The sequence below is a fragment of the Ictidomys tridecemlineatus genome, chromosome 3 (assembly GCF_052094955.1).
Source record: "Ictidomys tridecemlineatus isolate mIctTri1 chromosome 3, mIctTri1.hap1, whole genome shotgun sequence".
Classification (NCBI taxonomy): domain Eukaryota; kingdom Metazoa; phylum Chordata; class Mammalia; order Rodentia; family Sciuridae; genus Ictidomys; species Ictidomys tridecemlineatus.
This window is the reverse complement of record NC_135479.1, coordinates 205,461,963-205,483,983: the sequence shown is the minus strand read 5'-3', so window position 1 is coordinate 205,483,983 and position 22,021 is coordinate 205,461,963. Positions and strand designations below refer to the sequence as shown.

Here is a 22,021-nt window from a genome sequence, read left to right as displayed (position 1 = left end):
TCCTTGGCTTGAAGTTTTCTTTCCCAGGGTTGCAAAATGGCTCTTGTGCCTGTCTCTGAGCCTCCCCACAGTGTGTCAGGCCCAGATAGGACACGGGGCAAAAGGCAAGAGGCCACAGCATGGGAGCCACTGGTTTGTCCTCTTTTACGAGCCCACCAGCACCTTTCCTGAGTAGAATATCGCCCAAAATGAAAGGAACTGCTTTGTCCAGGTGAGCGGTAGAGGAACACCGGGCGGTCAGTATCCGCTCACCATTCACAGGCAGACCAAGGCCTCCGGAGCTTACCCTGCTATGGTTTAGACATGAGTGTCCCCCAAGAGCTCACATGTGAGACGAGGCAGGAGGTTTAGGGGAAATATGATCCGGTTGTAGGAATCCATCCCAATCTGTGGATTAATCCCCTGGTGGGAATTAACTGAGCTGTAACTGAAGACAGGTAGGGTGTGGCTGGAGGAGGTGGGTCACTGGAGTTTGTACCTTGACATGGTGAGCAGAGATCTCTCTCTCTCTCTCTCTCTCCCCGTCCCTCCCTCTCTCCTTCCTGGTGCCATGTCCTGAGCTGCATTCTCCCACCACACTCTTCCACCATGATGTTCTCCCTCACCTCAGGCCCTGAGGAATGGAGCCGGCTGTCTATGGACTGAAACCTCTTTTGTGAGCCCCAAAATAAACTTTTCCTCCTCTAATTGTTCTTGTCAAGTCTTTTGGTCACACACCCCAACTACCTCCATTCAGGGCTCCACATCTAGTGCCTTAGACCTCTGCCTTAGTCACCCCAAGGCCAGATACCAGACAGTTAGGACACCCCTGCGACTTAGAACTGGCCCCAACTGGCCCCTCCCATCCTGCCAGCCCTGCCTTGCTCCTTCCCTCCTGGGGGGTCCACAATGGCAGCTCCTGCCCCACACCCCCTGCCCCCCTGCCTCCTCACGACCCTGGCACTTCCCTGTGTGGCCTTCTGTGGCGTGGTGTGCCCCTCACCTTGGGGTCTGTGAGTAACCCACTATTTTTAAAATCATATTTGTCTCCTGATCTATAGGCCTCACCACACCTGAATAACAATAAAACCTACATTTTAAACATGAGGACAACACAAAAATATAGGTGAGCACACTGCTGCTCAGAGACTGATCCCGGTCGGAAGGTTGTGGAGATGGTGGTGTGGACCTCAGCCTCGGGTTGGCCCCCAACTCTGCCTGATGCTGAGACTGGGTGCACCTGCCACTGTCCCACATCAACGTCGACCCATACCCCACCACTTTATGTGTCTCTAACTGGACCCACACTTTCAGACCCAAGGAAGAAAGAAGCTGGCCAAGTTTAGCATCTCAAAGAAACATTCACAGCCTGTAAACCCAGAGAGCTTCCGGGCCACTTCGGTCAAAGCCGGGAACAGTTTAGCACTTCCTTGTATATGACGGCACACACCACCTAGCTACACAGAGCTCAAGATCTTGTTCTCCTGAGAGTTTCCATAGCTGAAGGGCAAGCACAACTCTAAACAGAAGATGCGGTGTGCTAGCTTGAGTCTTGAATGTCCCCCCAGGCCATATGCCAAAGGCCCGATTGCCAGTCCCCAGAGCTGTGTGTGGTGGGGGAGGTGTTGGGACCATTAGGGGGTGGGGCCTAGTGGAAGGAGGAGAGGTCATGGGGGCGTGCCCTGGAAAGGGATATGGGCACCCTGATTCCTCCTCTTTCTCTCTCTCCCTTTGCTTCCTGTCCACCACGGTGAGCAGTTCTCCACCATGTGCTCCTGCCATGATGCACTGTGTGGCCACAGGTCCAAAGTATCCGGGCCAAGTGACCATGGACCGAACCTCTGAAACCGTGAGCCAAGGTAAACCATTTCCTTTAAAGTTGATTTTCTCAGGTATCTTGACGCAGCAACTGGAAGCTGACCAACACGTGAGGCCCTGTGAAGTGGGAGCGAGGAGGTGGGCTTACAGGCAGGGTCTCAGCTTGGGACAAGAGGAAACTCATGAGGATTTGCTCTCCAGGGACGGATGGGGCTGACCATGGGAGTTAATCTCAAACCAGGCTCACACCAATATACCGGTGCTGTCAGCCACACGTGGTAGAATCTCCAAAGTGAGAGTCCCCTCCTCTGTGGCACTGTGACCCATCACCCGAGGCTCTTGGAGCACCTGCCTGCTGCCCCGAGACCAGGTTTTCTCAGCCCTCCCTGGAGCCCCAGCACAATTCCACCCAGCCTTTTGGCACAGTTTGTTCCTGGGCCCAGGCAGGTTCTCAGCTGCATTGTGTAGGGAACCCTCTGCCCACCTCTGAGGTCTCTCTGTGCAGTTGTCCCTTCTCTAATCTCTCTTAGGGGAGCTCTAGCCACTTGATCCCCCGGATGCTCAGCTCCATGGCTTCAACTACTGCCCATTCCCACCTTGTCCAGCTTTTTCTAATTCTGATGTTCTAATCCTATGTTCTCAAGTGCTTTGCTCTCTCCTCTCCAGCTTGGCAGGGTGGAGTGAAAGACATATTATGGATAATCACTCATGGCTGTTTGGCCATTGATCAGGAGATACGATGCCAACCCCTAGACTATGCTGTCTTTTCCAGGGCTGCTGTGCAGTTGTTCGGGTTGTACACAGCACAGACATTTCGGGCTGAGAGAATTGTGGGGGCTGAGATGGAGCATAGAGTTGCATCTACCCAGAGAGCGCACCTTTTCCAAAGTTCCCACCTTGTCCTGCCACCATGCCATGTGTTCAGGGGCCACATCCATGGAATGGAAGGTGTCTTTTGTAATTCTCACAAGGGCAATATCTTGACCTAGATGGAAGACCTCTGTCACGGGCAGCGTCCTGAGTCTGGGGAAGCTGGGTGAGGTGTGACGCTCCAAGTGACTGGTCTGAATCCATGAGAGCCCGGCCCAGTCCTGAACTCGGATGTCTGTGACATTGCTAAGGCTCCCCACGGTGACTGGCTGCAGTTCCCGGGTGTCAGCGTGGACAGGGACAAGCAGGGAGGCTCCCAGGCCTCCTCCCTGACGGGATCGAGTGGAGTGGACCCTACTTGTCTTGGCCAGGAGACAGACTGAACGTCCCGTCTTGATTATTCAGCTCTCTCCCTCAACTTCGTGCCTCCCGGTAGCGATCCTCTCTTTGTCTTTAGTAATCTCTCTCTCTCTCTCTCTCTCTCTCTCTCTCTCTCCCCACCCCTCTCTCTCAAAGTCAGGCACAGGCTTCTACCCCCCAGCACTCCTCACCACTAGTGGTGCCATACGATGAAGCATGAAGCGAGGGACAGAGGCATTGAAGGAACCTGGGACTTCTTTCTAACAGTGACCTTCCCGTCTTCTCTTTGCTCATTTCTGCTGCTAGGAACTCAGGTACATCTCCTGGTCCTCATTTGCACCAGGACATGGGCGTAAGAACACAAGGGCAGCGGGACAGAAGGAGCCGGGCTCCAGACACCACGAGCCACGGTCCCCGCAGGGCTGGCCGTGTGGACCTCGACCTGAGCAGGACTCGGCCACTCGCAGGTGAGGCAGTCTCCCTGGGAGAGTGGCGCAGCGTCTGCCTTCCTCTCACCATCCTGGGCCCCAACCCTGCAGCACCTAAAGAAGAGAAGCCAGAATGAGGACCCCTGCGTCCCCCAGGGCTCTGGAGAATCAAGATGCGGTGCAGCCATTGTTGTGCCAAGTGTTGAAAGACGCAAGGGCTTGCAGCGGAGGAGAGCAGGGGGGCTCTGAGCCCCCCGAGACCCGCCCTTAGGAATGCGCCCCACGCTGCAGCCGGATCATCTGCTGACTCGGGCTCACTGACTGCTGTTGGCTGGGCCTCCTGCCTGGCAGCCTCCTCTCCAGCTCTGAAAGGTAAGTCATGACCACGGGCACCGGCTGGCCCCTCAACACCCAAGAGAAGCAAAAGCTGTCCAGAGCTGCCCCTCCCCGGGTGAACCAAAAGACGGGGTGGAGGCATCATTATTTAAGCAAAAAAAAAAAAAAAAGAGAGAGCATTTTGTAATTCTGGAGTTGAGGAAACGGGCAGTCCCCCTTAAGTGGCAGCCACGTGTCTGTTGAGGTTCTTGTGGTCCTTCTCAGGATGGTGTGGGCGTGAGCGCCTGGGGACACCTGGGGACACCGTGTTCCAGTCCAGACACAAACGCTTGCCAGCTCTGACGTCTGAGCAAGTTACTTTGCCTCATCTGTAAAATGGGAATAAAAATTGCCCTGGGTATCCCTTATCCCAAACCAGGGGTATGGCAAGGTTTGGGGATTTAGGATGGTTTTGTATTTGGGGATATTTGCATATGTATAATGAGATATCCTGGGGTTGGGACCCAAGTCTAAGTACAAACAAACAAACCACGAAGACAGCGACCACACCTGCAGTCCCTACCGCTTCCCCTCAAATCCCCTCCGGGAGGCGCTGGGTATTTATACCCACACGCCTGACTTTCAAGACCTTGGATGAAGTTTGCAGCCCGGCCCTGTTGAGAGTGTGGATTTTCCAGATGGGCCTGAAATCCAATGACAGGTGTCCTTTTAGGAGAGACACAGAGGAGAGGGAGAGGCCCCCAAAGTCAGGCTGAGGCTGGGGAGATTTGCCACAAGCCACGGGATGTCTGGAGCCACCAGGAAGTGGCAGAGGTGAGGAAGGACCTACCTCTGTTGACATTCTGATTTCTGACTTCCACTACCCAGAACTGTTACAGAATGCCTGTGACCTTAAGCCACCCTGTTTGTGGCAATTGGTTACAGCAGCCACAGGAAACAGAGTTCAAAGTCAAAGTCCTTCACAGGAGCCCTGGCCCTCACCTCTTACCACCCTGGCCTCCTTCCTTTCTTCAGCAGGTGGAACGTGTGGTCTCCCCAGGGCCTTTGCACTCCCTGTTCTCTTCTCTCTGATTTGTGCTCACGTGCATGCTTGCTAGAAAGCCCTTCTCTTATAGACTCGCACACACCCCTCAAGTGCTGTGTGTGCACAACACGTTTTCTATTTGTTCATTTAAAACCCAACATATATATATATATATATATATATATATATGTGTGTGTGTGTGCATATTTATATAGGCTTGGGTGTAGCTCAGTGGTAGAGCACTTGTCACCGTGTTTGAGACTCTGGGTTCCATTCCCAGACTGGGAAAAAAAAAAAAAGACTCCATATTGATAAAGGAAGGATATCTAAAGTGCATGAAAAACTTTTAAAGCTGAACAATACAAAAGAAGTAACTCAATTTAAAAATGACCTAAGGACACCTCAGCAATAAATATTTCCCGACTGAACAAGCGAAAGGGCTGTCATTAGCTGGACCACCTTCTCCTTTCTCCAGGACCTGGGTGGAAGGACACAGGAGCGAGCAGGCAGGCGGGGAGGAGAGCCCTGCTCCTGCAGGCGGTGCACCTTGGAGAGCGCCCGCCAGCGCCCCCTGGCGCTCCACCACAGCAGGACCACGAGGACTGGAGCTTGAGGGTGCTGGTGGGTGCTCCCCACTCACCCCCAGGAAAGCGCCCCGCGTGGCTTCCAGACCCTGCTGCGGCTGGGGTCGGGGAGAAGCTGAAGCTGAGATGACAGCGGGGCCTGTCATTGGAACAGCAGCCCCTGCCCTGGCTGCTGCCCAGCGCCTCCTGACCAGCGCCTTCCCTTTTCTTTCCTCTCGGATCACGTTCCTGGGAGCACCCAATGTGTCACCCTGGCCTGTCATAACTGAGCCGTCCAAGCGCAGAGAAGGGCATCATCCAGGCTGAAAAGGTGTATTTCATACCCACCCACTTGACTTTCAAGACCCTGAATGAATTTTGCTGAAATAAATGCTCACCTTTGGGTTTGGTCCAAATATGTGAAGTTTTGGTCCCAAGAATCTTTTCTGTGTCTTTCTTTTTCAAAGAATATTAAAAGTGACTGAAAAGAGGGATTTAGGAATGAATGACGACTTTTCAACATGCCTTATGAAATGAAAAGGAGCCGTCACTGTGATATTCCTTAGAGGAACGGATTAGTGAAAATGAGGTCTTGAGTCCAGTCGCTGTTTAATGCAGTGTGACATGACTGTCCTTGCGGGTCCCTGTGTCTAGACCTGCGCAGTCGGCAGGGAGGTGAGAATGGGGGTGAGGCCCACCTGGGATTTCCCAGGACTGCTACCCCAGATCAGCCCTGATTGTCTTGTGTTGAAGGAAATGCCTCCCTCCCTCCCTTGGTCCCCCCACGGAGGTTTCCACAGCCATGAGAGGTGCTCAGAGTCCCACTGAATGAGCCCAGAGGACCAAACTTCCCAGACAAGTTGACGCCATATGGCACCTACATCACTCACCGTTCATGCTGCCAAGTGCAGATATTTATGAGGGACTGAGAAATAACACCTGGTGTCACATCACATTCTTTAACTTCTTTTTTTTCTTTTTAGTTATGCATGACAGTAGAATGTATTTACATGGAGTATAACTTCCCATTCTTGTGGTTGTACATGATGTGGAGTTACACTGCTCATGTATTCATATACGCACTTGGAAAGTTATGTCTGATCCATTCTGTCTTTCCTATTTCCATCCCCCTCCCTTCTCTTCATTCACTTTTATCTGATCCAGTAAACTTCTATTCTTCCCTCCCAGCAACACCCCTTATTCTGTGTTAGCTTCTGCATAACAGAGAGAACATTAGTTTCTGGGGATTGGCTTATCTCACTTAGCACGATAATCTCCAGTTCCATCCATTTATCTGCAAATGCTGTAATTGTATTCTTCTTTATGGCTGAGTAATATTCTATTGCGTATGTGTACCACATTTTCTTCATCCAAAGGACACCTAGCTTAGCTATTGTAAATTGATGTGACGTCACTACAGTATGCTGATTTCAAGTCCTTTGGGTATAGAGTGAGAAATGGGATAACTGGGTCAAATAGTGGTTCCATTCTTAAGTTTTCTGAGGAATCTCCATACTGCTTTCCAGAGGGGTTGCAACAATTTGCAGTCCTACCAACAATGTATGAGTGTATTCTTTCCCCCCTCGCCCACATTTATTGTTACTTGTATTCTTAATAATTGCCATTCTGACTGGAATCTCACTGTAGTTTTAATTCACATTTCTCTAATTGTTAGAGATGTTGAACATTTTTTCATATATTTATTGGCCAATTGTATTTCTTCTTTTCTGAAGTGCCTTTGCCCATTTATTGGTTGGGTTATTTGCTTCTGTTTTATTTTAGTGTTAAGTTTTTTGAGTTCTTTACATGTCCTGGAGATTAATGCTGTATCTGAGGTGCAGGTGGCAAAGATTTTCCCCTATTTTGTAGGCTCTCTGTTTATGTTCTTGATTGTTTCCTTTGCTGTGAAGAAGCTTTTCAGTTTGAGACCATCCCATTGATCAATTCTTGATTTTCCTTCTTGCATTTTAGGTGTCTTGTGGAGGAAGTTGGTTCCTAAGCCCACATGATGGAGAGCTGGACCGACTTTTTCTTCTAGTAGGTTCAGGGTCTCTAGTCTAATGCCTTATGCCCTTGATCCACTTTGAGTTGAGTTTCGTGCAGGGTGAGAGAGAGGGGTTCAATTTCATTCTGCTATGTATGGATTTCCCAGTTTTCCCAGCACCGTTTGTTGAAGAGGATATCTTTTCTCTGATGTCTGTTTATGGTGCCTTTGTCTAGTGTGATATAACCATATTTATGTGTGTTTGTCTCTGTGTCTTCCATTCTGTTCCATTCGTCTTCCTGTCTGTTTTGATGCCTATACCATGCTGGTTTTGTTACTATGGCTCTGTAGTATGGTTTAAGGTCTGGTATTGGGATGCCTCCTGCTTCACGTTTCTTGCTAAGGATTGCTTGACTATTCTGGGCCTCTTATTTTTCCAAATAATTCTTAACTCACTGGAAATCACCTGTCACCTTTAGCACTGAGAAAGATGACCGTGGAGACCAGGGCTGAGGTTTGTGGCCCTGACCAGCCCCAGCAGAGCAGCAGGTGGCTGTGGGAGACCACAACCATGCATCCTATTGCAAGCTGCTAGAAGGTAGGGGCTTTGCTTTCTTCTTGTGGGGACTCCTGGTACCTAAGCTGGACCCTGACACAAAGGAGACCTACATATGTAGCTGCTGTGCGGGAAAGAATTGTCATGGTAAAAATGTAAAAGGCATTGTGCCTGTGCCTGTGTGTGTGTGTGTGTGTGTGTGTGTGTGTGTGTGTGTGTGCGTGCGTGTGTGTATGTGTAGGTACGTGCCCCCCCACACCTCCCCCTCCCCCGCCACCACCACCTTGTGTCATCTCTAGGGACTCATACACAGCCGGTCTCCCCATAGCTTACAGATGGTGGCAGATGTGACTGGGCATAGTCAGGGCTATTTGCCTGACTCAGTCACCCTGTACCAGTGGACCACTGAACATGGAGGCTGCTCTGTGGACCACGCTTCCTCCAGCGGCTTTGCAGCCGACAGAAATGGAGATGCTCCGGTGCATTTAACCAGTGTCCTTTGGACCCAGATCACTGCACTACAAGCCCTCAAGGCCACGGTTATGTTTGCTCTTTGCCTCACAACCACAGTGCTTCTCCCAGTTGGCTGCATGCTGGCCCTGGCTGGGGAGAACTGATGTTTAAGGATTCGTGCAAACTGGTTGTTAAACACAGTCACCATTAAAAATTAAATTATAGAAGTTTACAATTAAACAGCTTATATTAGACACAACAGTAGTAAATTCTCCAAACTCATCACTTCCTAATTATTTCATTTTATCTTTGCTCGGAAGTGTTGTACAAGGAGTGCCACAGGATGCCTCTTCCCAGCTCGGTGACAGTAAGGTCAGGTCTTTAGCTTATACTGCCCAAGGAGGGAGTGTTTACACTGTGGATGTGCAAAGCATCAGGACTTCTTCCTCCCAGACGGCGGGTGGCTACACCTTTCCCAGCACCCGCCGGCCTCAGCCCACCTGGGGCCTGGCACAGAGCAGGCTCAGCTCACATTCTGTAAATAAAGTTCCTTGAGTGATCCGAATGTGATGTCACCTGCTTCCTGCTTGGGTATTGGGCCTTGGGCTACTTGCAGCTCCTGGAAGCTGCTCTGGAATCCATTAGTTTTCTCTGTCACCACTGTGGCCCTAGATGGTGGCATAACACAACAGGAGTTAGCTCTGGAGGCCAAAAGGTGTGGCCAGGGCGATGCTCTCTCTGAGGCTTCCAGGAGAGGCTGCTCCCTGGCCCCTCTCAGCTTCTGGGGGCCCTGGCCATTGTTAGTCCTGCTTGGCTTGTGGCTGCCCAGCTCTGACCCCTGCCTCGGCTGTCGTGTGGCTTCCCCATGAGTCTGTCTCACATACATGTAGCTCCAACCAAAGCTGCAAGAACACTCGATACAGAGGCGGTGTTCAGTTGCCTCTTTCAGGCTTGCTGTGAGGGTGATTCCTATACCCTGTGCTGCACTTAGCGGTTGTCAAAGCTGACGCCACTTGTTTATTTAATCTGATCCTCATTCCATCACATGAGATGGCTTCTCATCACACACACTTTTGTTGCAAACACCTGAAGTTGTTCATGGGCCTCCGGGGGAGCATCCGTGGTCCTCTAGGAGCTCATGTACCCCAGGAGAAGCAGCAGGGAAAGGAAAGCAATTCTGAACAGCTGACACGTGGCCAGTGCCTGCTCCTCCTCCCATCCCTCCACACCCCCCGTTGGCTACACCCGCTGGAAGCCGGAGACAGAGGACATGGTGGCACATGGCCTGGAGGCCAGCACAGGTGGAGAAGGCTGGATACAGCTGAGGACTGACCTTCACAAACAGAAGGATTTCTGTCCAGAGTGAACAAAAAGCCAAGCTGCAGGGGTTGGACTGTGGATGCTGGCGTCCTGGAGACCAGGCAGCTGCGGGCCCAGGGTGTCTGGGAGCTTATTCCAAAGGTATGGATCCCTGGGCCCCACTCCTTGAGATTCCACTACAGTGACTTTTTTTTTCTGCTTCTTTTCAGAGATGAGGTCTCGCTATGTTGCCCAGGATAGCCCTAAACTTCTTCTGGGATCAAGTGATCCTCCTGCCTCAGCCTCCTAAGAAGCTGGGACCACAGGTGCTTGCTACTGCACCTGGTTCCTCGGTGATTCTTGGGGGAGAGGGTGGTGGAGCCAATGGTTTTAGATGTCTTGCACCAGTGTTGGGACGGTCCTAGGCAGGGACTGCAGATGGCCTGGCCGGAGGCTGCCTTAACCTGGGGAAGTCAAGGGCCAGGAAACCAAGGCCATCAAGATGGCTCGACTTTGTGCCTCCACAAAACCCAAACCCTCCCCTCAGCCTGCCCTGCAAACTGCTGCTTTGTCTTCTTCCCTTCTTCTCCTCTGCCCTCTTGGGATTGAGTGGGCAAGCAGATGTGGGAGTGACATGGTGAGAAGCTCAGTGACCATAAATGAAGAGTGTAGGGACAAGAGCCCAGGGGACAGGGACATCTGACCAGAGGAGCTGACTCTGAGCAGCTGTGAGCAGTGTGTCCAGGACCTCAGCTGGGCCTCACCCTGTCCCCAGGCCAGTGACCCACCCCCACTTCCCAGGGCTGGCCAGGCTGGCCCAGAGCACTCTCCACAGCCCTGAGCCTTCCTTGTCCTTGATCTCTCCAGAGACAGGTGATGATCTCCAAAATTAACCTGGTGTGAGAGGAGCAGAGTGCTGGGGTCAGGGGACCAGCTCCCCAGATGACATCCCACAGCTCAAAAGACACCCAGACGACTTGGCCACTCGACTCCGCAGGAGACCCAGTCTCCTGACTGTCACCCCAGGCCACTCCGCCAGTTGCAGGCCACCATCTGTGGACCCACGTTAGTCTCCCTGCCCCAGTATGCTCTCATTGATCCTGGTCTCAAGTGATGGACTAATTTTGTCTATACTGAGGAAGTTCAAGGGCAGGACTGTCCTGGAGTGAAGATTTGCTATGACTCCACCACTGGCCCCCTTCACAAGGAAACCCAGGTTCCCGGCCCAAAAGTGCACAGTGCTAATGCTGATCTCAAAGATGGTGGTGGATTTCCTCCCACAGAGGAGCAGAGATTCAGGGGCCACTCCCTTCAGAGCAGGCCTGGCTTTCCATGCCACGTTGGGTGGGGGAAGGATAGAGACCAGCTGGAGCGACCTTATTGGGTGATTTCCCTGGAGCTGACGCCCTCCATCAGACCCTGGAGTGTCCCCTGTCTCGCCTTCACTACCACAATAGTGACTGTCATCCTTCACTGCATTGTTTCACGTCTGTCTCCCAGACCAGGATGTGAACTCCCTGTGGGTGGGGGCCACACTGTGTTCACCCTGTACCTCCAGGTCCTCACACAGAGCCTCGCACAGAGTGGCGCTCAGAGGAGATCTGCAGAATGGATGAATGAACTGACAGACGGGTGGATGCAAAGGAGGAGAGAGGAGGAAGATGGCATGCCTGTTTGGGGTCTGGGGAGAAGGAACCAGCAGTGCGTCACAGAATCCTGCAGAGTTGGTCCTGACCGAATCCTTTGTGGCTTTCCATCAACATGGAAGTGAGCTCTGAGCCCAGGGTCTGGAGGCCCGTGGAGATCATGGAGGCGTACACAGGGGGGTAGAGGTAGGATCTATCCAAATCGGCCAGGGGCACCCAATTCCTTCGTTGCCAAGAATTATTAGTTGTTGTTGTTGTTATTATTATTATTATTATTATTTTCTTTTGTCAAACAGTGTTAGAAATAATCTACTTGTTTTCACTTTTTTTTTTTTTTAATGAAAGTCATCTGTAAGTCCCTGGTGGCCCTTCTTACCAAGAGGAGATGGTGGAGTTGAAGTAATTCTAGCCCAAAGCAAAGCAACTTGGTACTTTCATTAGAGGTTGTAGCCAGGTGGGGAGCTACCTTGCATGAGCTCCAACCAACTGCTCCAGGTCATCCACAGACTAGGGGTCCCAACAAGATGGCATCCCTCATGCCTATTCTGTTTCAACACCCCACCCCCACATGGGAAACCTAGGGTTTAGTATGGGAACCTAGGATGTAGGATGCATGCTTCTGGAATGTAGTGCTGTGGTAAGGAGGGAGACAGGGAGGGGAGGTGGAGGAGAGAGCGAGCGTGTGTTCAAACTCATAAATACTCATAAATGTTGTATGGAATGGGCTGAGAAAAACTTAGAGGGACCTCCTGTTATCTATCTTTCTTTGCAAAAGAGATTAGAAACATTTCCGTTTTCTTTTATTCTTTCTTCCCGGTGGACATCATTAGCTGCCTAGATTGCATGGGACACTGAGTTCCACTTAAGTCTTGATTTTGATGGGAAGGAAGTTGGTATAGAATAGTTAAATCTGTGAGTTCATCCAATGGGGTTTGTATCCATCCAAGATTCAGTCCCTTTGTTTTGGTTTGGGTACAGGGGATTGAACCCAGTTGTGCTTAACCACGGAGCTATCCTCAGTCCTTTTTATTTGATTCTTATAGGATCTTGCTATGTGGCTGAGGCTGGCTTGAACTTGATCCTCCTGCCTCATCTTCCTGAGTCATTTGGATTATAGGCATGTGTCACTGTGTCCAGGTAAGATTCAGCCCCTTGATGCCCAAATATTGGGCAGAGGAGTGAAATAATAGAAAATTTGGTTAGGGCTGTATTCCTCTCCAAGGGCACATGATGATTGAAGAATTAATTGTGATGCATGTCAGGCACAAATATTTATCAGGTGCAAATATTTGTCACAAAGCCCCAATGCAGATAGCACAGGGCTGTAGATGTGAGCACAGCCCAGATCCTGCCTTCAGGAGGCTTTGTGAGGTGTTCCCAGCACCCTCTTCCTAAGCAAGAGACCCTTTAACTGGTGAAAATTATTCAAACACAAAACACATCATTTAACTGTGGAACAAAACTAGATGGCCTTCAATAGATGAGTGGATAAAAAAAATGTGGTATATATACACAATGAATATTACTCAGCAATAAAAGAGAATAAAATCATGGCATTTGCAGGTAAATGGATGGAGTTAGAGAAGATAATGCTAAGTGAAGTTAGCCAATCCCAAAAAAACAAATGCTGAATGTTTTCTTTGACATAAGGAGGCTGATTCATAGTGGGGTAAGGAGGGGGAGCATGGGAGGAATAGATGAACTCTAGATAGGGCAGAGGGGTGGGAGGGGGCATGGGGTTAGAAATGATGGTGGAATGTGATGAACATCATTACCCAAAGTTCATGTATGAAGACACGAATTGGTGTGAATACTTTGTATACAACCAGAGATATGAAAGATTGTGCTTATGTGTCTAATATGAATTGTAGTGCATTCCACTGTCATATACAAATAACAAATTAATTTTTTAAAACTCTACCATTTAAAAGTCACTGTAAATCGGGCTGGGGTTGTGGCTCAGCAGTTGAGTGAATGCCTTGCATGTGTGGGGCACTGGGTTCCATCCTCAGCACCACATTTTTTTAAAAAAGGTATTATGTCCATCTACAACTAAAAAAATTTTTTTAATTAAAAAAAAGTCTCTGTAAATTGTCCTGGGCATATGGTAAATGGAAAAACACCTCCAAGCCCAAAACTCCAAGTCGCAGTGGGAACAGAGAGCATCTGTGGCACAGTACGCGCGAGTCGCGCTCCCATCTCCCTCCAGCTCCATCCATGTGACAGGAGCTGGACTTGGGCAGCTGTGGACATTTCTCTCCCCCTCGGCCCTTGTCTGGCCTACAGCTTCACCCCAGGAAGGGCAGGCTGCCAGCATCCCTTACCCACCAGCTTTGAGTTGCAGAAGCCATGCCAGGGCAGGCACAGAGGGGGGGGCCTGGGGCTCCCGTTCCACAAGCAGCTTGTCTCCTAGGCTGAGGGTTCTGTCACTGGGGCCTCCGATGTCCTCGGTCTACTCACAAGGCAGAGGGTGTGCACAGGAGGGCCAGAAGACCTGGTGGCTATCCCTCCTCCAGCACTCTCTCCCAGAGCAGGTGCCCTCCAGGAGAAGTGGGCCCCTGTCCCCTTTTTTCTCTGTTTGTGTGGTGGAGAGGCCCAGAGTGACAGGTGGTCCTTCAGGACAGAGTGACGCCCAGCTCTGCTGGAGGCGACTGTCTGTCTTTGGAACAGAGCCTGGAGAAGTTCAAGCTCCAGGGCACCGTTGAACAATGGGGATGGAATAATTAAGCAATCCTGGATAGGAGCTCCAAGATACCAGTAGCAACAAGTGGAGCTGTAGGCCAGCCAGAACTCTGGGGGCACCCGGGAGAGGCTGCAAAGATCAGCCCTCCCGGAAGCGCGCTCATCCTCGGGGGTGCAGAGCCTGTGCGCATGCGCTAGGCCGCACCCACTCGGGAGAGTCGCGTGCATGGCTTCGTGATCTATGTATTATTTTGCAGTTTGAAGTTTCCGTTTAATAATGCCTTCACGTTTCATGTCAGTATAAAAAGATCTACGTCATTTAAAAATAACACAATGTATCTTTATTACTATTTTTTTTTTTCAGATCAGCTGGAATTTTCCCAAGGTGCCTTCAATAAGAAGTTATCCCCATGTATGACCTGAGTGACGGAAGAGGGACTCCAGCAGAAACCCGCTGACCAACGCCCGCCTGGCTTTCCCAGGGCCCAGAGGCTCTGCCATCCAGGTCAAGTTCTAAGGAAGGAAGTGAGGCCGCTCAGAGCTGGGAGGCAACTCTCCGGGTTTGCAAATTCTTCATAGATTAGTAACACATTTTCTTTCTAGTTCATTGTTAGTGAGGAGAGAGAGTTTCCCTTTTTCTCTCTTGGTGAGGTAATGTCATTATTTCGCACATGCCTCTAATTGGAGCTCCCTCCCTTCCGCAGAACCGAGCAGAGCTTTTTCCAGGTCAGATGGGTGCTTAGTCATCTGAACATGAGTCCTGTCCTCTTCCCTGATCTTTCCCAGGCTGCATTTCGTCTCTGGAACAATAGGAAATGACAAGCTCTATTTTCCTTTTCTTGAAAGCACTCGATCCATAGAGTCATGAGCTTGGAACAGAGCAAGTGCAGGCAATTCATGTGTGCCCCCGCTCGGAAGTGACCAGCTTTCCTCTCTTTGTTCTGCCGAGACCCTGTATTCGGAGCTCATGAGAGCCCAGACTTAAAAGCAAGAAGGTTGCATTTTTAACTCAAGATAAATTCCTGATTGGATTTTCTGTCGGAGCCATCTGGAAGAAACGCAACTAGGCTGCGAGCAGTCTTTAAGATTGGGAACCTTTTAAAAAAGGGCTGTGCTGGAAATAATTTGTCAGACCCTTGGCATTGATTTGCATGGTGATATCAGTTGCATTTTAAAGAGTCCTCTCTCTGGGCCTGGTGGTACACTCCAGTGACTCGGGAGGCTGACACAGGAGGATCACAAGTTCAGGGCCACCCTGAGCAATTTAGTGAGACCTTGTCTCAAAATAGAAAATAAAAGAGTGTAGCTCAGTGGTAGAGTGCCCTGGGTTCAATACCCAACAACAAAACAAACAAACAAAAACAAATTAAAGCACTCACAGGACTTGGTGCCCAGAAGAGATTTCTAAGAATGCCAATTTTAGACTCTCCACAGAATTAAGCTGTAATTTGCAGGATGCCAGATTAACTGGATAGTGATCAGCAACCTTTTTAAATTTAAACTGGTTTTTAACTGATACATAAAAATGTCCAGGTATACATATTAATGGGATACCAGAGGATGTTTCAGTATGTGTATTCATTGTGTAATGTTTAAATCAGGTTAAAAATATCTGTCTTCTCAAACAGCTATCATTTATTTCTTTATAGTGAAAGCATTCATAACACTTTCTTCTTGCTTTTTGAGATATATAGTCCATAACTGTTATCACCCAGCTGTGCCATAGCTTCGTACCCAGTTCAACTTCTGATCAACCTCTCCCCATCCCTCCCCAAACCCTTCTCTCCCCAGCTCTGGCAGCGTCCCCACATCCCACCCTTAGCTCCTCTGAGATCAACATTTTATGTTCCACATATGAGTGAGATCAAGTGTCACTTGTATTTCTGGCTTATTTACTAAAATCAAAAGCCAATACTATTCCAAGAGCCAGAGGCCATAGTTTGAGGCCAGGCCCAAATTCCTGGCTGTGGGTCCCTTAACCTACTCCAAGGATTGTCTCTTACCTTGGGAGGATGGAGGGAGGCTGCCCAAAGGGAAAATGCCATCCTTCAATCAGGGCATCAGATCTGCCTCCTGGCATCCTTCACCCCCTGTTTTCCAATGCACCCAACACTGGGCTGTTCCCCATCCCCAGCACACCATTCCCACCTCTAGCTCATTGCTGCCATTCCATTCCGTTTCTCACCTCCACTTTAGGAAATGCTGCTTATTCTTTGAGGAGCCCCGAGGCCATTAGGTGGACTCAGGCTCTCTGCACTCCCAGGGCTGCTGGGTTGCCTCTTCATCATTCCCACATTCTGCCTTGTGAGCTTCAAACCTCTGAAGCCTAAAGAAAAGGCTGAATCTTCTCCTGGGCTCAGCAAAGGGATGGAAGGGACTTAGAGGAGGGCAGACGGTTCAGTGCTCTGCCTGGAAGTGGGAAGCCAGTAGCCTGCGGGGTTGGGAGGAGGGAAGCCCCTCATGCTCTTCTAGGATGGCACAGCCTTCCTGGGGAACGCTGGAAGGAGAGTGAGCAGCAGTGGTGACCCAGGAAGTGTCGGTGCAGCAACTGCTACAGGACAGGTGCCTCAGCTGTGTGCTGCAGAGTGAAAAGGAGCTGCGGGTGGTGTGTGGCTGGGGGCAGGAGAGGGGACACAAGTCCTCAGGCTGTGGCTCTGTGGGGGGGAGGAGTTGGGGCTAACAAAGACGGACCTGTGCACCGAGACACGGGGGCCAGGAGACAGGACAGGTGGGCCATCCCCAAGAAGGTGAGCAGAGGTGGGGTGGGGGTCCCACATTCTGTACCTGGGACTTTGACATCTGATTACATCCCTGGTTGGTGAGGCCGTGTGAGGCAATATCTGCTCCATTTTATCACCGTGAACTGGGTGGGTGTCTCTGAACCTGACGGTGTTTGCTAGCGCAGCATTACCCAGTAGAACCCTCGGCACCATCCAGGTCTGGCCACGTGGCTACTGAGCACTTGCAATGTAACTGGTGAAACTGAGGAGCTGACTTTTACATTTCATTATCTTTATTTTTTGTGGTGCTGGGGATTCAGTCCTGGTCTGTGCCAATCCTGGCTTGCCAGGGGAGCTGTGTACCACGGAGCCACACCTTGGTCCTGTTCATGGCTTTTAATTGAATTTAAATAGCCTCCTGTGGCTAGTGGCTCCCGGCTGGAACTTACGGCCCAGGATTGTCAACACCAGTGATTAGACACTCAGCCTCCTTGGTCCCCAAGGAGCCCAGCACTGCAGCCCATTGATTTGCCCGTTGATTTGAGATTCCTAAAAAGGACTTGGTGGCTCTGGCTTCCTGAGTTCTCCCTGACACGGTTGATGGTTATCACGGCTTTTTCTGGCCTCCTTCTGGCTGGAACCAGGGTGGCTTCCTGTGGACGGAGCATGTAGTGGAGTATTGTTACAATTTCATCTCTGAGGCCACTGTCGAGTCTTGGAGTGAAGTTTGGCCAACTACATTGAGGGTCAGGCTTACAATGGGCTTCTTAGAACAAAATGACCGCAGTTCCGGGTTATGACCACTCTGCCAAAGCTGGGCACGGCCTCCTAAGTCTGTGTGTGGGAGACTTCACAATGGACGGGGCCCCAGAATCCAAGGAAGTCCAGGCTGTGACACCTTTCCTTTGAGCTCTGTAGACAATGTTATTTCTCCCCTACAAACTCTTCCCCATACCCAGGCCTTAGGAGCCTGCCTTGCTCTCTCTCCCTCCCTGCGCTCTTGTGGGGCCTCTGAATTCTGTCCAAAGCCCTCAGCGTGGTCTAAATGGTGCAGTCTTGACCCCACGTGTGCAGGACGCTGCTTCTCAGGAGGACAAAGTCACCCATGACAAATGCCTCAGTGTGTCACTGTTGTGAGTGCAAAGCAGCATCACTCTCCACACCACCAGGAGATACTGTTGCTTTGCCATTTTACAGGGGAGGAAATTGAGGCACAGGTGGGGTCAGGCCTGCACCGTTTAGACCACACTGAGGGCATTGACCCCAAGACCCAGGTAGGGCCTCGTTACAGCAGGGGCAACCCAGAGGGTGAAGATACCCAGAGTCTGCGTGGGGCAGAGTCATGTCCAGCCTGGTGGATGCCAGTTTTCCAGGGACCTGGGGTGCAGAGCAGGGCAGTGACGCTGTCCAGAAGGTCCTTCGAGGCAATGCAGTCTGCTGGGAGCATCCTGGAACCCCAGGGAGAATGGATAAGAGGCTTGGTGCTGTGGTTTGAGTATGGTTTGTCCTCAAGATTCATGTGTTGGAAACCTGGCCTCCAGCATAACCGTGTTGAGAGGCGGTGGGAGCTTTAGGAAGTAATTGGTCATTACTTAATTACCTCAAAGAAGGGATTAATGAAGTTCCTTCTAGAGTGGGTTAGTGACTGTGAAAGCGGGTCGTGATAAAGGGAGCCTGGCTTTCTCCGGCTTCCTGTCTCACCAGGTGACCTCTCCCCAAACCGCTGCCTTTTCTCCTCTTCTCCACCATGCCTGGAGCAGCACTGGCCCTCACCAGAAGCAGAGCAGACACCGGCACCATGCTGTTGGACCTCTAGAACAATAAGTCAAAACCAACAGCTATTCTTGATAAACGCCCCAGTCCCGGGTGTTTGGTTTTAGCAGTAGAAGATGCTACTTGGCTCCCCACAGTGGCCTGTACATCCCAGCACCAGGCTTTAGGGTTGGGGGAACCTGGATGGGGTTTCCAGGTTGAAGAAGGGTGGGGGAGATTGGAGCCCCTTTCCCAAGACTCACCAGGGGTCAGACACGTGGATGGTGGACTTCCTGACACCTCTTATGAGACGGGAAAAGTCTCGATGTTCCTTTGTGGACCCTGCACTGATAATGTGGACCAACAGGGACTGGCATGTAGCCCCAGGTCACAGACCCCACTGGACAGGGTAAGTTAGTGTCTTCAGACAGAGGTTTTTTGTGGGAGGGATTTATTGGGGAGTGGTCTCTGGAGATATGCCTGTAAGAAAGGGAAGACGGGTAGGGCCATTCACAGCACCCCCAGAGCAGCTAGGAAAGTGCACCATTAGTGGGTCAACAGTGGGACTGTCTCCAGAGCTCCCCAAGCCTGCTGGATCCTGGGTGTGCGGTGCTGGAGCAGCAGCAAATACCACAGCAGTCACAAAACACCAGATGCACCTCTAAAAAGCTCTGGCAAATCCAGAAGAGCAGAACCTGACCGCAGGTAGCTCAGGACTTGGAAGTCAGCAGTGGGCAAGTGACTGAGGTGGTGACCGGAGCAAACCTTCCAGCAAGGACTGGCTTCTTTCCACTGGACCTCCAGGCTCCACAGCCTGGACTCTGCTGCCCAGAGATGCACACAGGCACCAGGAAGCAGCAGCCCATGTGTGCCCTGGGCTCCCTGGGGACTTCCGCCCAGGAGCTTCCTCCCAACCACCACGGTCCAGGGGCAGCCTCTCATCCAAATCGGGTTTGGTCATTTTCCTCCTGGGCTTTGTGCCTATCCAAACACAATCTCAGCAGGACCCTCAGCCTCCTTCCATGGGAAGAATGTGGCATTCTTCTTTGGTGCTCAGAAAATGCAAATAAATCACTCTATTTGCACAGGTCAAAGACTGACCCTGGCGTTGGCAGGCATGATGTCCAGCTGCCTCTTCAGGAACCCTGGGAGAGGTGTGTGTGTGTGTGTGTGTGTGTGTGAGAGAGAGAGAGAGAGAGAGAGAGAGAAGGGGTTCCAGGTGCCAGAGAGACTGAGATAAGAGGAAAGCATCATAGACTTGAAACCCATCTGTGGCCAAGGTCAGTGTGGGCACAGCTCTTTGTCCAACAGGCAAACACACTTTGCAGCCATGTACTCTTTGGTCATCCAATGAACAGGGTTTATGTTCACAGAACGAGAGAAGAAGTTGTTTGAGAACCAGAAACAGCTACTACAGGAGGTGCCACTCTGGGAACTGGAACAATATTGAAATGCTCTTGCTAGCTTCAGGGAATTAAAAGGACAAAGGTTCTCTTTGATCAGAATGTAATCATTTTAAAGAAGCTGGACCGCAGAATTCTCTTCATTCTCTGTAATGATCTAGGTTTCTTTCTGGTATCATCATCACACCCAATGACTTCTTCTCATTGCCTGCACTGTGGATGGAGGCCGAAGGGACCTAGAAATCCTAAGGAATCTCAGTCTCACCGAATATACCCCCTGCCTGTCCACATGACACCCTCTTCATGAAGCCCTGCTGTCCACTTGCAGAGGGTCAGTGTAAGAGAATCCATCTTGGAAACTGGCGGGAGAGGGGATGCTGCCCTGATTCACCATGATCACCCCCTTTCCTCTGCTGAGGGGGAACCACAGGACTTCTCTCCAACTCCATCTGCAATAGTTGTGCTATGCACGGTTTTACTCTGGTAAAATACCACATGAGTGTACACAGCAACACTATACACAACAGCCCAAAGAAACAACCCAGATGTTCACCAACTGATGACTGATGACTACATGAATGAGTTGTGGTATATCCAAGCAATGGAATATTATTGAGTCATAAAAAGGTGTCTTGGTGCATTCTATAACACAGAAAAACCTTGAAGACATTATGTGAAATGAAATAAAAAAAATCATATAAGACTACATACTGTGTGGTCCCATTTATACAGACACAAAGCAGATTGGTGGCTCAAGAGACAGGGAAAATGGGGATGGAGTCTTGGTGGGCATTTTTTTTTAAGATTAGTAAATAATTTTTTACTTATATGAAAGATGTTCAGCATTGCCATGAAGTTCTTTAGAAGATAATATAATTTTTTACTTTCTATATCAGAAAATATGAAAGCATTGTCAAAATTTTCCCAAATCAACATCTTATTTTCATCAAAACCAATCACACAGGATTCGCCTTCATATAGCATTTTTGAAAACTTGAGATGAGAAAATTATTGTTTCTGCTATTCAGTATTTTGAATATTCAAACTTTTCCCTTTAGTGTATGAGTCCATCATTTTTCAGGTTTCATTTTGATCATTATGGTCTCAACAAAGGAACCTCTTTCATTGCCATCAAAAGAAAAAAAATTCTACACCAGAAAATCAAAAAAGATCATGAATAATTATTCATAGAAGCTAAGTCTGCAAGAGCAACTCACTTTAATTTTTACTGTGTCTGCAAAATTCCTCCTGTGACGCTGCTATTACAGGTTTGTGCTTTCAAACAGAAGACACAGAAATCTTCTGGCTTTCAAATGGAAAGTGATAGAGAAGAGATGCTTACAAAAAATCAGAATCTCAAATCAAGTGCCTTGTTCCAAAGTGCATCTCATTTTATTCGTTATCTCTGTATCCTGTCCATAATTTAAGACTAAGATGAACCTTTAGGGAATCCTAAGCCATTTTGATTTGGGGTCATTTGTCTAGATTTCCCAGGGTTGGAGTTTTCTTTTTAGGCAGTGAAATATTTAAGAACTAGATAGAGGTGGTGGTGGTATAACACGATGAGTTGATACAATTATACTGAATTCTTCCCTTTAAGATTAATTTTATGTGACTTGAATTTCAACTCCTATTAAAAAAAATTTTTTTGAAGACCTCTCTTCCCATCTGGGAGTCTGGGTCTCCTCACTCCACACCTTCACCTGATGGTCTGTAGCCCTAAAAAAGATGCCTGCTACGGGCTGGGGTTGTGGCTCAGTGGTAGAGCGCTCGCCTCCCACGTGCGGGGCCCTGGGTCCATCCTCAGCACCACGTAAAAATAGATAAATAAAATAAGAGTATTGTGTCCCACTTCAACTAAAATATAAATTTTTTTTTTTAAAAAAGATGCCTGCTCCATACCTGTGACTGTCCCCAAGGGAGCAACTCTGCGTTTCCTGGTGGCTCAGGACCGAGTCAACTCCAGCACATTCTAGCCAGGCGCAGTGGACTCCAACACTTAGTCAGCTTTTCATTGTCGTGGCCAAGATACCCAACGAGAACAATTTACAGGAGGAGGAAAGGTTTATTTGGGGTTTTCGTCATGGTCGCACACTCCATTGCTCTGGGCTGAGCTAGGCAGAACATGGTGGCAGAAGAGCTCACCCC

At 49.8% G+C, this 22,021-nt stretch overlaps 1 long non-coding RNA gene across 1 annotated transcript; it reads left to right on the top strand.

The window, feature by feature from the left end:
* Positions 1-1,638: 1,638 nt before the first annotated feature.
* On the top strand, positions 1,639-20,530 carry LOC144376474 (uncharacterized). The gene is made up of 4 exons (XR_013436997.1): positions 1,639-1,838; positions 3,334-3,827; positions 5,291-12,453; positions 14,363-20,530. It is a non-coding gene; the product is annotated as an uncharacterized LOC144376474 (long non-coding RNA).
* The last annotated feature ends 1,491 nt before the right edge of the window (positions 20,531-22,021 follow it).